This window comes from Amphiura filiformis, chromosome 6 (genome assembly GCF_039555335.1).
Source record: "Amphiura filiformis chromosome 6, Afil_fr2py, whole genome shotgun sequence".
NCBI lineage: Eukaryota > Metazoa > Echinodermata > Ophiuroidea > Amphilepidida > Amphiuridae > Amphiura > Amphiura filiformis.
In genome coordinates, this window is record NC_092633.1 from 56474020 (window position 1) to 56492998 (window position 18979).

Consider the following 18979-nt stretch of genomic DNA (forward strand, 5'->3'; position numbering starts at 1 on the left):
TTCATGAGATGGGAAAGCCCCTTGTACTTGTAAGAGTTGGTGTGGAAAGTCATTTTGGAATTCCCCCCAATACTATTGTAAACAAAGTCAGATCTATGTTTGGAACTTGGAAATCCCCAGTTTATTATTGTACCATCAGGAAAAAAAACCCAGGAAGTGATGTAATGTGAAATTAATCTTGGGAAATCCCAAGATTGCAGCAATCTGTTGTGAAAATGTGATTGAAGTAATGTGAGAAAGGTTTTTAACACAAGTCAACACATACATAAATGACAGCCAGTGAAAAAATTTCACTGACTATCCAGGATTTGAACCTGGGACCTTCGGATCACCGGACCGATGCTCTACCAACTGAGCTAATAAGTCAGATGGAGAAGAGCAGTGATGTTATTATCATAGGCCTTCAGTTCAATACCCTGGATATCAATCCTGGATAGTCGGTGAAATTTTTTCACTGGCTGTCATTTATGTATATGTTGACTTGTGTTAAAAACCTTTCTCATATTAATTTACCACATAGATTAAACTTTATTTCTCCGATTGAAGTAATGGTTTATTAACCCTAACACTGACCCATGTTTTTTGCTATCGGAAGTCACAGAAAAAAAAAGGAGAAGAATTTTTGACTTGGCACCCCCGGGATTCGAACCTTTGACCCCCGTATGCCAACCACACGATCGCAGACCGGGAGCTACACGGGTTATTGCTGCCCGGCCAGCAATTCCGTGAGCATTTGACACTTAGGGTGATTGCGTCATCGCAGACCCTGGGATGCATGCATGCGCAGAATTTTTCATCGTGGTATTCAGTGGTATTTTCGGGTGTAAAGGTTAATAGATGATGGGTTTTGCATGAGCACTGGTATAAAAGCTGGAGGCTTTTGTTTGGACTTTACAGAATGTCATGGGAGATTGTCACATGTGTGTGATGGTCTTCGTGCTTCAAAAAAGAAGTACATTTTAACCAGTTTTACCCAGTTTACATAGCCAATAATTGAGCTATTTTTAATACAGCAACGAAGGAGATTTATGAGTACGTGAATGTGCTCTTCCTCATCAAAGGATTAAAGTTCTTCTGTCGTATTGCTGGAGTTTGCTGGGTTTATGAAAACCACACATCTGTCATATACAGCGGAGCAGTATTAAAGAAGCCTGTTCCCTGGAGAAAGAGTGATTGGTGAAAGAAGATATATTTTTGGAGAAAGCAGCGCAAGAAGATAAGTGATTGGAGAAAGCAGCATCATTTTCGTGTGAGGATTTCATACGCAAAGGATATTTATAAACGCAAGTGTACGTACACTGGACTTCGCTGATTTTCGCAGGACAAGTGAAAAAGGATATATTACATCAGTCGTCCAGAACATTGCAAGAACTCTAGGATCACCAACAAGAAAACCGCTGGTTAAGTACTGATAGAATAAAACTGTGATTGTATGATTTTATTGTATATGCAAATTATTGTTGTTATATGTACCAATCATACTTTGTTTTCAATTAAAGACTCAGATTTTGTTAGCTTAATCAAACAGTGTATTTGTGTTGTGCATTCGTGTGAGTTCGGGAAAAAGGTGATTTTGGCCTTGAGTCAGTACGACTCGTAACACTTTTCATATGATATGATTCACTTTAACAATTTCCTAATATTCCCATCACATCCTTGATCTTCGTTTTTTTACATTGGTGACAAATAAATGATAATCTCATCCATCACATCCTTGATCTTCACCTCTTCATATGATACGATTCACTTTATCAATTTCCTAATATTCCCATCACATCCTTGATCTTCGTTTTTTTAGAACATTGGTGACAAATAAATAATAATCTCATCCATCACATCCTTGATCTTCACCTCTTCATATGATACGATTCACTTTATCAATTTCCTAATTCCCATCACATCCTTGATCTTCGTTTTTTAGAACATTGGTCACAAATAAATGATAATCTCATCCATCACATCCTTGATCTTCACCTCTTCATATGATACGATTCACTTTAACAATTTCCTAATATTCCCATCACATCCTTGATCTTCGTTTTTTTAGAACATTGGTGACAAATAAATGATAATCTCATCCATCACATCCTTGATCTTCACCTTTTCATGATACGATTCACTTTAACAATTTCCTAATATTCCCATCACATCCTTGATCTTCGTTTTTTAGAACATTGGTGACAAATAAATGATAATCTCATCCATCACATCCTTGATCTTCACCTTTTCATATGATACGATTCACTTTACCAATTTCCTAATATTCCCATCACATCCTTGATCTTCGTTTTTTTAGAACATTGGTGACAAATAAATGATAATCTCATCCATCACATCCTTGATCTTCACCTTTTCATATGATACGATTCACTTTACCAATTTCCTAATATTCCCATCACATCCTTGATCTTCGTTGTTTAGAACATTGGTGACAAATAAATGATAATCTCATCCATCACATCCTTGATCTTCACCTTTTCATATGATACGATGCACTTTAACAAGTTCATAATATTCCCATCACATCTTTGATCTTCGTTTTTTTAGAACATTGGTGACAAATAAATGATAATCTCATCCATCACATCCTTGATCTTCACCTTTTCATATGATACGATTCACTTTAACAATTTCCTAATATTCCCATCACATCCTTGATCTTCGTTTTTTAGAACATTGGTGACAAATAAATGATAATCTCATCCATCACATCCTTGATCTTCACCTCTTCATATGATACGATTCACTTTAACAATTTCCTCCTTGATCTTCGTTTTTTTGGAACATTGGTGACAAATAAATGATAATCCCATCCATGACATCCTTGATCTTCACCTTTTCATATGATACGATTCACTTTAACAATTTCCTAATATTCCCATCACATCCTTGATCTTCGTTTTTTTTTAGAACATTGGTGACAAATAAATGATAATCTCATCCATCACATCCTTGATCTTCACCTTTTCATATGATACGATTCACTTTACCAATTTCCTAATATTCCCATAACATCCTTGATCTTCGGTTTTTAGAACATTGGTGACAAATAAATGATAATCTCATCCATCACATCCTTGATCTTCACCTTTTCATATGATACGATTCACTTTAACAATTTCCTAATATTCCCATCACATCCTTGATCTTCGTTTTTTAGAACATTGGTGACAAATAAATGATAATCTCATCCATCACATCCTTGATCTTCACCTTTTCATATGATACGATTCACTTTAACAATTTCCTAATATTCCCATCACATCCTTGATCTTCGTTTTTTAGAACATTGGTGACAAATAAATGATAATCTCATCCATCACATCCTTGATCTTCAACTTTTCATATGATACGATTCACTTTACCAATTTCCTAATATTCCCATCACATCCTTGATCTTCGTTTTTTAAAGCATTGGTGACAAATAAATGATAATCTCATCCATCACATCCTTGATCTTCACCTTTTCATATGATACGATTCACTTTACCAATTTCCTAATATTCCCATCACATCTTTGATCTTCGTTTTTTTAGAACATTGGTGACAAATAAATGATAATCTCATCCATCACATCCTTGATCTTCACCTTTTCATATGATACGATTCACTTTAACAATTTCCTAATATTCCCATCACATCCTTGATCTTCGTTTTTTAGAACATTGGTGACAAATAAATGATAATCTCATCCATCACATCCTTGATCTTCACCTTTTCATATGATACGATTCACTTTAACAATTTCCTAATATTCCCATCACATCCTTGATCTTCGTTTTTTTAGAACATTGGTGACAAATAAATGATAATCTCATCCATCACATCCTTGATCTTCACCTCTTCATATGATACGATTCACTTTAACAATTTCCTCCTTAATCTTCGTTTTTTTGGAACATTGGTGACAAATAAATGATAATCCCATCCATGACATCCTTGATCTTCACCTTTTCATATGATACGATTCACTTTAACAATTTCCTAATAATCCCATCACATCCTTGATCTTTGTTTTTTTAGAACATTGGTGACAAATAAATGATAATCTCATCCATCACATCCTTGATCTTCACCTTTTCATATGATACGATTCACTTTACCAATTTCCTAATATTCCCATAACATCCTTGATCTTCGTTTTTTAGAACATTGGTGACAAATAAATGATAATCTCATCCATCACATCCTTGATCTTCACCTTTTCATATGATACGATTCACTTTAACAAGTTCATAATATTCCCATCACATCTTTGATCTTCGTTTTTTAGAACATTGGTGACAAATAAATGATAATCTCATCCATCACATCCTTGATCTTCACCTTTTCATATGATACGATTCACTTTAACAATTTCCTAATATTCCCATCACATCCTTGATCTTCGTTTTTTTGTAACATTGGTGACAAATAAATGATAATCTCATCCATTACATCCTTGATCTTCACCTTTTCATATGATACGATTCACTTTACCAATTTCCTAATATTCCCATATTCATCCTTGATCTTCGTTTTTTAGAACATTGGTGACAAATAAATGATAATCTCATCCATCACATCCTTGATCTTCACCTTTTCATATGATACGATTCACTTTAACAAGTTCATAATATTCCCATCACATCTTTTGATCTTCGTTTTTTAGAACATTGGTGACAAATAAATGATAATCTCATCCATCACATCCTTGATCGTCACCTTTTCATATGATACGATTCACTTTAACAATTTCCTAATATTCCCATCACATCCTTGATCTTCGTTTTTTTAGAAAATTGGTGACAAATAAATGATAATCTCATCCATCACATCCTTGATCGTGACCTTTTCATATGATACGATTCATTTTAACAATTTCCTAATATTCCCATCACATCCTTGATCTTCGTTTTTTTAGAACATTGGTGACAAATAAATGATAATCTCATCCATCACATCCTTGATCTTCACCTCTTCATATGATACGATTCACTTTAACAATTTCCTAATTTTCCCATCACATCCTTGATCTTCGTTTTTTTAGAACATTGGTGACAAATAAATGATAATCTCATCCATCACATCCTTGATCTTCACCTTTTCATATGATACGATTCACTTTACCAATTTCCTAATATTCCCATCACATCCTTGATCTTCGTTTTTTTAGAACATTGGTGACAAATAAATGATAATCTCATCCATCACATCCTTGATCTTCACCTTTTCATATGATACGATTCACTTTACCAATTTCCTAATATTCCCATCACATCCTTGATCTTCGTTTTTTAAAACATTGGTGACAAATAAATGATACTCTCATCCATCACATCCTTGATCTTCACCTTTTCATATGATACGATTCACTTTACCAATTTCCTAATATTTCCCTCACATCCTTGATCTTCGTTTTTTTAGAACATTGGTGACAAATAAATGATAATCTCATCCATCACATCCTTGATCTTCACCTTTTCATATGATACGATTCACTTTAACATGTTCATAATATTCCCATCACATCTTTGATCTTCGTTTTTTAGAACATTGGTGACAAATAAATGATAATCTCATCCATCACATCCTTGATCTTCACCTTTTCATATGATACGATTCACTTTAACAATTTCCTAATATTCCCATCACATCCTTGATCTTCGTTTTTTAGAACATTGGTGACAAATAAATAATAATCTCATCCATCACATCCTTGATCTTCACCTCTTCATATGATACGATTCACTTCAACAATTTCCTCTTTTATCTTCGTTTTTTAGAACATTGGTGACAAATAAATGATAATCTCATCCATCACATCCTTGATCTTCACCTTTTCATATGATACGATTCACTCTAACAATTTCCTAATATTCCCATCACATCCTTGATCTTCGTTTTTTTAGAACATTGGTGACAAATAAATGATAATGTTATCCATCACATCCTTGATCTTCACCTTTTCATATGATACGATTCACTTTACCAATTTCCTAATATTCCCATCACATCCTTGATCTTCGTTTTTTAGAACATTGGTGACAAATAAATGATAATCTCATCCATCACATCCTTGATCTTCACCTTTTCATATGATACGATTCACTTTACCAATTTCCTAATATTCCCATCACATCCTTGATCTTCGTTTTTTAGAACATTGGTGACAAATAAATGATAATCTCATCCATCACATCCTTGATCTTCACCTTTTCATATGATACGATTCACTTTACCAATTTCCTAATATTCCCATCACATCCTTGATCTTCGTTTTTTAGAACATTGGTGACAAATAAATGATAATCTCATTCATCACATCCTTGATCTTCACCATTTCATATGATACGATTCACTTTAACATGTTCATAATATTCCCATCACATCTTTGATCTTCGTTTTTTTAGAACATTGGTGACAAATAAATGATAATCTCATCCATCACATCCTTGATCTTCACCTTTTCATATGATACGATTCACTTTAACAATTTCCTAATATTCCCATCACATCCTTGATCTTCGTTTTTTAGAACATTGGTGTCAAATAAATGATAATCTCATCCATCACATCCTTGATCTTCACCTCTTCATATGATACGATTCACTTTAACAATTTCCTCCTTGATCTTCGTTTTTTTAGAACATTGGTGACAAATAAATGATAATCTCATCCATCACATCCTTGATCTTCACCTTTTCATATGATACGATTCACTTTAACAATTTCCTAATATTCCCATCACATCCTTGATCTTCGTTTTTTAGAACATTGGTGACAAATAAATGATAATCTCATCCATCACATCCTTGATCTTCACCTCTTCATATGATACGATTCACTTTAACAATTTCCTCCTTGATCTTCGTTTTTTTAGAACATTGGTGACAAATAAATGATAATCTCATCCATCACATCCTTGGTCTTGACCTTTTCATATGATACGATTCACTTTAACAATTTCCTAATATTCCCATCACATCCTTGATCTTCGTTTTTTAGAACATTGGTGACAAATAAATGATAATCAAGGGACACGGTGGCTCAGTGGTTACGGCCTTGGACTCATAATCTGAGAGCTTGCTTGACGTGCGTTGGTTCGAGTCCCCGTCCCACCACCGTGTTTGCGCCCTTGGGCAAGGCGCTTTGCCTCGCTTGCCTCACCCCACCCAGGTGCAATGGGAAGCTGTCAGGGGTAGTCACAGTCGTTGTACTGATGAACCCTGCGCCAATTGTAGGCTGCAAACGTGGTTCTGACATATTCTAATGACGGCGGAATAAATGTAAAGCGCTTTGAGGCTGTTTACGGCATAAAACGCTATATAAATATCTACATTTATTTTATTTTTTAATCTCATCCATCACATCCTTGATCTTCACCTCTTCATATGATACGATTCACTTTAACAATTTCCTAATATTCCCATCACATCCTTGATCTTCGTTTTTTAGAACATTGGTGACAAATAAATGATAATCTCATCCATCACATCCTTGATCTTCACCTTTTCATATGATCCGATTCACTTTACCAATTTCCTAATATTCCCATCACATCCTTGATCTTCGTTTTTTAGAACATTGGTGACAAATAAATGATAATCTCATCCATCACATCCTTGATCTTCACCTTTTCATATGATACGATTCACTCTAAAAATTTCCTAATATTCCCATCACATCCTTGATCTTCGTATTTTTAGAACATTGGTCACAAATAAATGATAATCTCATCCATCGCATCCTTGATCTTCACCATTTCATATGATACGATTCACTTTAACAATTTCCTAATATTCCCATCACATCCTTGATCTTCGTTTTTTTAGAACATTGGTGACAAATAAATGATAATCTCATCCATCACATCCTTGATCTTCACCTTTTCATATGATACGATTCACTTTAACAATTTCCTAATATTCCCATCACATCCTTGATCTTCGTTTTTTTAGAACATTGGTGACAAATAAATGATAATCTCATCCATCACATCCTTGATCTTCACTTTTTCATATGATACGATTCACTTTAACAATTTCCTAATATTCCCATCACATCCTTGGTCTTCGAGTTTTTATAGAACATCAATGACCACAGAATTAATTCTGTGTCAATGACAAATAAATGATCTCATCTATCACTTCCTTGATCTTGGTCTTTTTTAATGACTAGCGGGATACCCGCGCTTTCAACCCCGACTGGGCTCACTTCCGTCACTTTTGAGCATTGTACTGTTACCATCAATAACTCCATCAAATTGATATGTATTTATCGCCCATATCTTTCCCGTGTGAATGGCTTTAAAACCTCAGAATTCCTTGAAGAAATTGATACATTTCATGAAGAAATCTGTGTCACACCCCAAAAAGTTGCTGTATTAGGGGATTTCAATGTGCACATGGATGAACCTAACAACTATGATACCAAGAAATTCAACAATAGTCTCACTAACACTGGTTTACATCAGTTTGTCTTAGAACCAACTCATATAAAGGGTCATATATTAGACCTTGTTATTGCTCGCCTGGATGACGATATTATTCAGAACGTCAAAGTTGACAATTTGCATTACTCTGATCATTTTGTTATGTCATGCATTTTCCAATGTGCAAAACCTCCCCCTTTAGTAGTCACCACTACTTCTCGTGAGTATGGTAAAGTGGATCAAAATAAATTAATCACTTTGCTTGAAGCGCGCTTAGCAGAGTTCCCTGAGAGTGAAGATCCTGATGTTCTTGCCGCTTTCAAAGATCAGAAAGACCATGTCTGTAGACTTATAACAAATGCTAAAATCGATTACTTTACTTATAGTAATAAATGTACAAATGCGTCTGTAAAGGAAATGTATAATACAATCAATGTATACTTTTAATAAGACACACAAAGTTCTCCCTAACTTTCAAGAAGATCTTGCGGATGAGTTCCTAAAGTTTTTCATAGAAAAGGTTGAGAAAATACGTGATAATGTGTGCTCAGGTAGTTCTTGTGTAAGATCTGATCAGGATACTGCTACGGACAATGTAGATTTAAGTATGTGTAGTTTTAAGCCACTCACTCTTGAGGATGTTCACAATATCATTATGAAATTTCCTAGTAAGTCATGTCTGCTGGATACTATGCCCTCATGGTTAGTAAAAGAGAACCTTCCTACCATGCTTCCTGTAATAACACAAATTGTCAATGCTTCTCTTGCATCAGGTGTATTTCCATCAAGGTTGAAACATTCCATCATAAAACCTGTTATTAAGAAGAACACCATGGATCCAAACTCATTAAAGAGCTATCGCCCTGTTGCGAATATTACCTTTCTGTCTAAAGTAGTGGAAAAGGCAGTGACATGTCAGGTTACCGACTATGTGGACAGCAATTGCCTTGGTGAACAACATCAGTCTGCCTATAGGCGAAACCATAGTACGGAGACTGCACGATGATTGTTAAAAGTTAAGAACGATGTCCTGCAGTCTCTTGACAAAGGTAATGCTGTCTTCATGGTTCTACTGGACATGTCCGCTGCCTTTGACACTGTGGATCATAATATCTTACTTCATAGGCTTCAGACTAGGTTTGGCATGGGCGGTGCCGTTAAATCTTGGTTTAGTACATATCTTCATAACCGCACCGTAAAGGTCAACGTCAAGAACACAGTTTCCAAAGAGCATTTGCTCACGTACTCACTTCCTCAGGGCTCTATAATAGGCCCACAGGGGTTTACGTTATATACAGCCCCTCTTGGTGACATCATTCGTGCCGATGTTTCTTTTCATGCGTACGCGGATGACATCCAACTTTTTGCTGAATTCAATCCTAAGTTCATAGGGGACTGTGAATGTGTTCTTGATAAATTAACATCTTGTGTTGCTAAAATAAATGAATGGATGGTGGACAATATGCTCCAACTTAATCAACACAAAACAGAATTTATTGTTTTTGCAAATAACCGTGTTTTGCCTACGCTTCAGAATTTTCAACTCAAACTTGGTAATCTGTGTATTCATCCAAAATCATCTGTGAAAAATCTTGGTGTTATGCTTGATTATTTTCTAGACATGTCTGTTCACATAAATTCAATATGTTGTTCTGTTAATTTTCATATACGCAATCTGTGGCGTATTCGCCGTTTTGTATCACAGGAAGCTTGTCACAATGCTGTCAGAGGGTTGGTACTGTCTCGTCTAGATTACGCCAATTCGCTTTTACTAGGTGCACGTGCGAAAGATCTTATGCGTTTGCAGCGCCTCCAAAATAAAGCTGCTCGCCTGGTTTTTAGTTGTGGACGGGACCAGCCCTCTGCCAGGGCCAGCTTGCTTGACGAGCTTCACTGGCTTCCAGTTAAACAAAGGGTTCATTTCAAATTACTTCTGTACATTTTCAAATGCATTAATGCTCAAGCTCCAGGTTACCTGACTGATCTAATTCATCTCTTGAATAGTAGTGTTGCGCTTGGTCTCATATCTCGGCTTCGTTCCTCATCTGATCTCACCCGCCTTTGGTTCCTCACTCTTTTAGAAAGGCTGGGGATGCTTCATTTGCCATAGGTGCTCCCAAAATATGGAATGAGCTCCCTACTGAGATCAGAGAGGCGGAGTCGGTGTCTGGGTTCAAGCGCATGCTCAAAAATCATCTTTATCCAGATTAGTATTGCTGCTTGTTTTTGTATATTTGATTCAATTGTAGGAATTGCTTTGTATATTTGCTTGAATTGATATTGTATATGTTTTCTTGTAAGGCGCTCTGTGCTTTTTGGAGCGCCATATAAATGTTTTATAATAATAATAATAATAATGGCACAAAATCCATGTGAACTTTTTTTCCACAACAATATAGGCCTACACTACACATAAAAAATACTACTACAAGGGATTTTCAACATAGGAATCCAAACAATCAAGTACCAACATGCACAGCTTTGTCCTGATATCACTTTTGGGGTTTTAACAAAATGTTCAACCTCTAGATGTTTAATCTCTTTGATAGCTGATAATGCCCAGCCATTCAGCAAGTGGCTAATAACTGACCTTGATAGGCTTGAATGAACACTGTCATCTGCTAGTATATGGGTAACATCACACTCTAGGACCTGGTCACACCATAATGCTACAGGGAGCACAGTACTTTAACAATGGAGTGAAAGACTCATTATTGATTAGGCGCGTATTTTAAAAGTACAGCTCCTGTGCGTGTATAGCAGCAAGTCAGTGTTGATGGTATAAATATAAAAAAAGTTTAGGGTTGAGATCAGGTGAAAAATACATCAAATGAGCACAAAACTTCACATTTATGTTCAGAAAGGTGTCCATTTAACATGACTCGAAAGGTGTATGGAAATTCCAAAGGGAAGCTGGTGATTTATTTTTTAACTCGAGATCTACTCGTCCTTTTTTTAAACCTTTTTACAGAGGGTATGATAAAGGTAATTACGGCTACTCTGCCAAATTACAGCTCAGTAGGTCAAGGTTTTCACCTGATCTTATTGATGTGAATATTTTGTGCCATTCTGAGCAGTGCTGTATACTTGGCCACTGGCAATTAAGCGCAGTGTGGCGATGGACCAATTTTGACTCACACTTACAGAAAAACCAAATAAGTTATGTTGCTGTAATTTGCAGTATAGTTACAAAACATAATTGGCATTAACATCCCCAATTTTTACAGAAAAATTATGAAAAATAAAAGAATGAGCTCAATTTGGAAATGTCTGTGCAAGCAGTGCACAGTTGAGCTCCCTGCATGTCTATGGGAGCGTTCTAATCAAGTTGATGGTTCATTGGTCATCCCTACCCTAAGATTTTTCTAGCACGCGATCGCTCCTTGCGCATTAAAATATCGTAGCCTATTCGGCCTAATGCAGCGCTATTGAAAACGGTAACAAAAACAGAGAAACGTGTAGGTACGGAACGTGATGAGTCTGTAATATCGTTTTCAAATGTCTGATCGGGACTGACGTATATATACTAGAACGAACAAATTCTCCGCTACATGATGAAGTAAAATATCGAGAAAATAATGTAAATCATGGCTTCTGGAGTAGAAAGAGATGATGAAACGGGATGAGATATGAAATGCTATCTTCAGTAGATAGCGACAAAAACATACTAATCAAAATATACCCTATGGACTTTTAGCACGCGTTCCGTCTACGCGCATTAAAAATATTGTAATTCGGCCTATTGAAGAGCTATTGAAAAACGGTAACAAAAAACAGAGAAACATGTAGGCCTACTAGGTACGGAACGTGATGAGTCTGTAATATCGCTTTAAATGTCTGATCGGGACTGATGTATTAGAAAGAAAAAATTCGCCGCTACATGATGAAATAAAAATATCGAGAAAATAATGTTAAACATGGCTTCTAGAGTAGAAAGAGATGAATCAAGATGAGATGTGAAATGCTATCTTTAGTAGATAGCGACAAATGTTTCTCTGTTTTTTTTACCTTTTTCTTTATAGCGCGGCATAAGGCCGAATTACGATTTTTTACTGAAAAGTGAAGGGTAAGTTGGTGTGGCAGAACACCAACTTACATAAACAAAGGTAATTGCACTACTAACTTCATGCACAAACTATTTAAAATGCCAAACCTCACAACCATTGACTTTTTACCTTACTCCTGAACCTTAATGTCTCTACTACAACTGTACACTATTTCCTTCTACTGGTATCACCTGAGCACCTTTTTACCATGAACTCGCCAATTCTCCAACTATTTTAATCTCACACAATCCTGAACCATACACGACTCTAACATTGTACACAAATGTTAACTCGCAATTTGAGCGCCTCAAACCTTCGCGTCCCTAAACTCTCACAAAAGCTCTCTCACAACTCGCCTAATCTGCAACTCCTAAATGCATAAACTTCAAAAGCGCCATTGCCAACATTAATATTACATTTACAATTATTTCACAAAAATAACATTGCAAGCATCATTTCTGAAACCATATTACGCCTACACACTGAACACATGTTTAACGAATGTCCTCATGGAAATCTATGTTGCGCACAACCTTCGGGAGCTGATGCTGGGAGCCTCATCAACACATTCTGCACCACTGCGCAGATTTCCACTTGAAAGACAATCTTTTTATACAAAACAAGCTTTTTATACAATGACACATTAAGGCCACCACAGACTTCAAAGTGCACGAGGAGTCTGCATGGGCTTAAATAGAAGCTAGTGAAACTTCCGGTATAGCAGTAATACGCCGTAGCCACTCGTCAGTGTTACTAGTATCTCTACTTCGGGTTTCTTCTGTTCTCTACATGTCTTTAATGAAGTACAACCTGCATGATGCAGTCATGTCTACAGTAGAATTCATCTCGACCTTTGCAGGACTTAACCCCATTAAAAGCTATTAAACCAAGATAACACTCATTGAAACAGCTCAACTGATTAAATCGGATCTTCTCTGGTTGTGCACAAGTGACTGTTTTCATGTGCGATATCGCATAAAGCTGGTATTCATAGCTTCAGTTGGGTAACCGATTATAAAGGAAACGAAAGGAAACAATGTTATGTGTGGCTTTGTTCACGAAATCAGACAATGTCGTGCTTTTTGTAAACCAGCATTCTTGAAAATGAGCAACATAATGATTTTTGACTTAACACGGTTTAGAAATAATTTCTTCATATTTTTGGTGTTATCTGTCGTTTACATATCCTTCCTAAAACACCAAAGTACGAGTATTTCCAAACATCTAAATTTGCTAAAATTTAGGACATGTTACAAAACTATATTGTCTAGAATTTTAGAAGAGTACTTTTAATATTGGCCGGTTATTTTTCACACAGCGACGTTAACTAGGCAATGTACTATTACCTATAACATTAACTAAAACACCAAAGTACGAATATTTCCAAACATCTAAATTAGCTAAAAATTTAGGACATGTTAAAAACTATATTTTCTAGAACTTTAGAAGAGTACTTTAATATTGGCCGGTTATTTTTCACACAGCGACGTTAACTAGTCATATCCCCATACTGTTAACGTAGGGCTATTTGTAAAGGTCACGCGTCAATGGGAAAGAGCACTGTGTATTGTGTATAGGAAAACGGACAGTAACTGCAGTATGGTTTACTCATCAACACACATTTTTGAGTTGGTACACAAATCCTGTGTAATTTTATCCAATGCTCAACTTGACAGTCTACAACACAAGTACAAGGTTTCAATAATGGCTGTATCATGTATCACATAATGTAAAATGATCTATTTTTGTCACACAATAACCATCAATTTCAATGCTAATTTTGTCAACAATGGCTTGCCATAACCAAGTTATAAATACACAATCCTATTTACCAGTGTTTTGCCAAAGTACACAACATGGTTTCTTACTTGTACACAAGTTATTTACAAAGCATGAATACACATTTTTATCAACACATATTTATAGGCCTACAAATCTTGATTCAAATGGTGCACTAATATAGGCCTACCTCTACACAAAGCATTTAGCCTAAACCAAAATATGATTACGCAATCAGCATGCACAAATTTGGTAAATTATGCAACTACATGTTATTTAAAGTCGCACATTATTTTAACCTGGCCTACTTTTATGCAAAGTGCACAAAATCTGGACCAATCGCAATTATGACGCTTTTGGCGCACCATACTTTAGCTATAAAATGTCAATCAACATGATAAAATAGCTTATTTACACAAGGTTTGACCAGGGCCGCGACACTCCGGCACTTGTTGGAAGACATGAAGTACAGCAGACAGTTACATGTACAATGTGATTTTCTCATTTATAATTAGGATTACGTCATTGCCAGAATGCCAGAGCTTGTTTCATTTGTTCATTAGAATGATTGACAGCGGTGGGCGGACTTATACTCTAAAAATGTGATTCTCTAATAAATTATAGGTCACTAGGTCAATTCGGACCGTCTCTTCCTCAGATCTCTATGTAGGACTCTATGGTATCTTCTCATTACACGTTCGTAGTAAGACTTGGCCGGCGACGACGCTTGCGAATTGCATGTCTTCAACTGCTGTATAGCATGGTATAGGCAGTTTGTACAGAGTGTCGCTTCTCTATCTCTTTTTCTCGGGTTTGACCCTCTGCACACAAAATGTCATGACAATTTCCAATCATCTGTGCTGCTTGTTTTACAAAACATAATATTTTAACCCAATTTACTTTCCACAAGGTTTTGACCCAATTCCTGCCAAACAATGACCTGAACTTGAACTCTGACCCAATTTCAGATATTTTTGACTCTCAAACAATGTCCAAAACAAATAAAACCCACAACATTGCTCAAAACACATCCCAATTAGGTAAACATTTATCATACTCATTCCTCTCAAGAAGCACAAATTGTTTGTTTACATTTAAATATGCATATCAAAATAATAAACTCACATTAAAAATATACACACAATGTCCAATGTCGTCGCCTGTCGATCATGCTTGTCCGACGTTGTCGCGCAGTGCACTGAATTAAAATCCGACATTTTGCTGGCCAGCTTTTTAATTGCGAAATGTCCATTGCAGAAATACATGTGCTGGAAAAAAATGGCGTCTTCGCTAAATCACTTCGTTAAAATACCATGTCCATTGCGTACGTCATGAGCTGCCCAAAACTCCATTGAAGATATAACTCCAATCTAGGCGATAATATCCACTCAAATAATGCGAATCTTTCCCCATTTCTCTGCATACTACGAAGTAAAATGTCGTCACAATTAAAATTCGTCAACTGGGTAAATTTGTATCGTCCATTCGCTGCTGTCAATTTTGCTCGGTCTTTTACACACGAAAATATTGTCACGGTAATTTCCATCTCTTCCAAACTCTCGTCTTACTCCACCAGAAAACACACAAAGGTAAATATATCTGTCCACCCGTCGAAATTGTCTTCATCTTGGTCGTTCTCCACTTCCCCACCCATCACGTCACACGGTCTGCACTCAGTCGGTCGGTCTCTCGGTCTGACAAGTTTCTCAAATCGTCCACCTGAAACCCACGCCAAAATCTTGATCAGCTGACCCTCATCCAATCAGCGTCCGCGATTGCCAAATCCTCACAAAGGCGTTGCCGCTTCCTGTACAACAGCTCACAACGTCACCAGTACGCGCTGAATACAATGGAAACTTCTAAAATAACTGAAGTACGTACACGAGCAGGGGTTGTATACAACAGAAATACCTTGATGTAGCCGCAAAACACGTGATTATTTGGCTTGCAAAATAATGGAAAAACAAGCTATTTATAGGGGGAAATCCGTTACACAGCCCCCCTCCCCAGCATTTGACCTGGCCTACTTTTATGCAAAGTGCACAAAATCTGGACCAATCGCAATTATGACGCTTTTGGCGCACCATACTTTAGCTATAAAATGTCAATCAACATGATAAAATAGCTTATTTACACAAGGTTTGACCCTCTGCACACAAAATGTCATGACAATTTCCAATCATCTGTGCTGCTTGTTTTACAAAACATAATATTTTAACCCAATTTACTTTCCACAAGGTTTTGACCCAATTCCTGCCAAACAATGACCTGAACTTGAACTCTGACCCAATTTCAGATATTTTTGACTCTCAAACAATGTCCAAAACAAATAAAACCCACAACATTGCTCAAAACACATCCCAATTAGGTAAACATTTATCATACTCATTCCTCTCAAGAAGCACAAATTGTTTGTTTACATTTAAATATGCATATCAAAATAATAAACTCACATTAAAAATATACACACAATGTCCAATGTCGTCGCCTGTCGATCATGCTTGTCCGACGTTGTCGCGCAGTGCACTGAATTAAAATCCGACATTTTGCTGGCCAGCTTTTTAATTGCGAAATGTCCATTGCAGAAATACATGTGCTGGAAGAAAATGGCGTCTTCGCTAAATCACTTCGTTAAAATACCATGTCCATTGCGTACGTCATGAGCTGCCCAAAACTCCATTGAAGATATAACTCCAATCTAGGCGATAATATCCACTCAAATAATGCGAATCTTTCCCCATTTCTCTGCATACTACGAAGTAAAATGTCGTCACAATTAAAATTCGTCAACTGGGTAAATTTGTATCGTCCATTCGCTGCTGTCAATTTTGCTCGGTCTTTTACACACGAAAATATTGTCACGGTAATTTCCATCTCTTCCAAACTCTCGTCTTACTCCACCAGAAAACACACTTGTAGGTAAATATATCTGTCCACCCGTCGAAATTGTCTTCATCTTGGTCGTTCTCCACTTCCCCACCCATCACGTCACACAGTCTGCACTCAGTCGGTCGGTCTCTCGGTCTGACAAGTTTCTCAGTCAAATCGCCCACCTGAAACCCTCGTCAAAATCTTGATCAGCTGACCCTCATCCAATCAGCGTCCGCGATTGCCAAATCCTCACAAAGGCGTTGCCGCTTCCTGTACAACAGCTCACAACGTCACCAGTACGCGCTGAATATAATGGAAACTTCTAAAAATAACTGAAGTACCGTACACGAGCAGGGGTTGTATACAACAGAAATACCTTGATGTAGCCGCAAAACACGTGATTATTTGGCTGCAAAATAATGGAAAAACAAGCTATTTATAGGGGGGAAATCCCGTTACAATATCTAGGCCTAATGGTGCGCCGTCCCTTAATGCGTGAGGTGCTGCTCGCAATTTAGATTAGATTTAGATTTATTTAATTGAACATACGCTTTCATAACAGCGGCACACGCATGTAAAACAGTGGTGCGTTCATAAAACATTCATTTATACAAAAGAAATGGTAAAATTACAATTAAATGTAATACGATAAGCTACAATAGAAACAACGTTTAATTAAATTAAGGCTAAAAAACAATTGCTATGCCTATACCGTACCGTACCGGTATGTCTCAAAAGTCAAAGCCCATGGCAGTTCAACCATGATGCAGTCATGTCTACAGTAGAATTCACCTCGACCTTTGCAGGACTTAAACCCCATTAAAAGCTATTAAACCAAGATACACTCATTGAAAACAGCTCAACTGATTAAATCATATCTTCTCTGGTTAAATACACACAACATATGTTTCTGCTTTACACGTAGGGCCTACAGTGGAGCAATGAGCTGGTATTATCGTTTCAGTTGGTTGAACGATTATAAAGCGAGCGCTAGAGAACAATTCTGTGTGGTCTTTGTTTACGAAATGAGACAATACGTGCTTATTGTTAACCAGCGTTCTTGAAAATGAGAAGCATGGTGGTTTGCAGACTTAACACGGTTTGGAAATAATTTCTTCATATTTTTTGGTGTTATCTGTCGTTTACATATCCTTCCTAAAACACCAAAGTACGCATATTTCCAAACATCTAAATTAGCTAAAAATTTAGGACATGTTACAAAACTATATTTTCTAGAATTTTAGAAGAGTACTTTTAATATTGGCCGGTTATTTTTCACACAGCGACGTTAACTATAGGCAATGTACTATTACCTATAACATACACTAAAACACCAAAGTAGGCCCTACGCATATTTCCAAACATCTAAATTAGCTAAAAATTTAGGACATGTTACAAAACTATATTTTCTAGAACTTTAGAAGAGTACTTTTAATATTGGCCGGTTATTTTTCACACAGCGACGTTAACTAGGCAAATCCCCATACTTTTAACGTAGGCTATTTGTAGAGGTCGCGCGTCAATGGTAAGAGCACTGTGTATTGTGTATCGGAAAACGGGCAGTAACTGCAGTAGGCCTATGTTCAAAAATGATTTTTTTTTTTAAAGATTTTTTTAAAACACAATTTTGAATTAACATGTCATTAAGATTTCGAGTGTTCCTGCATTAAATTGTAGGCTAGTTGATTTACACAATTGAAGTATCAATAATGTTTTTAGGCCCTACCTAAACCCAATGCGAGTATGGAATCAAAAGTAACTTTTCTGTCCAAATTTTTCTCAGAATTTTATGATTTTACGACAAAAAACTATAAAAAAAACTAAGTGAAAAATGAATTTGCCATTTTTTTCAGCTGACATGCCGGACGCG

At 36.4% G+C, this 18979-nt stretch overlaps 1 non-coding gene across 1 annotated transcript; it reads right to left on the reverse strand.

Annotated features, from left to right (window-relative positions):
* Positions 1-293: 293 nt before the first annotated feature.
* Trnat-ggu (transfer RNA threonine (anticodon GGU)) lies at positions 294-367 on the reverse strand. Its single transcript has one exon. It is a non-coding gene; the product is annotated as a tRNA-Thr (tRNA).
* Between the last annotated feature and the right edge of the window lie 18612 nt (positions 368-18979).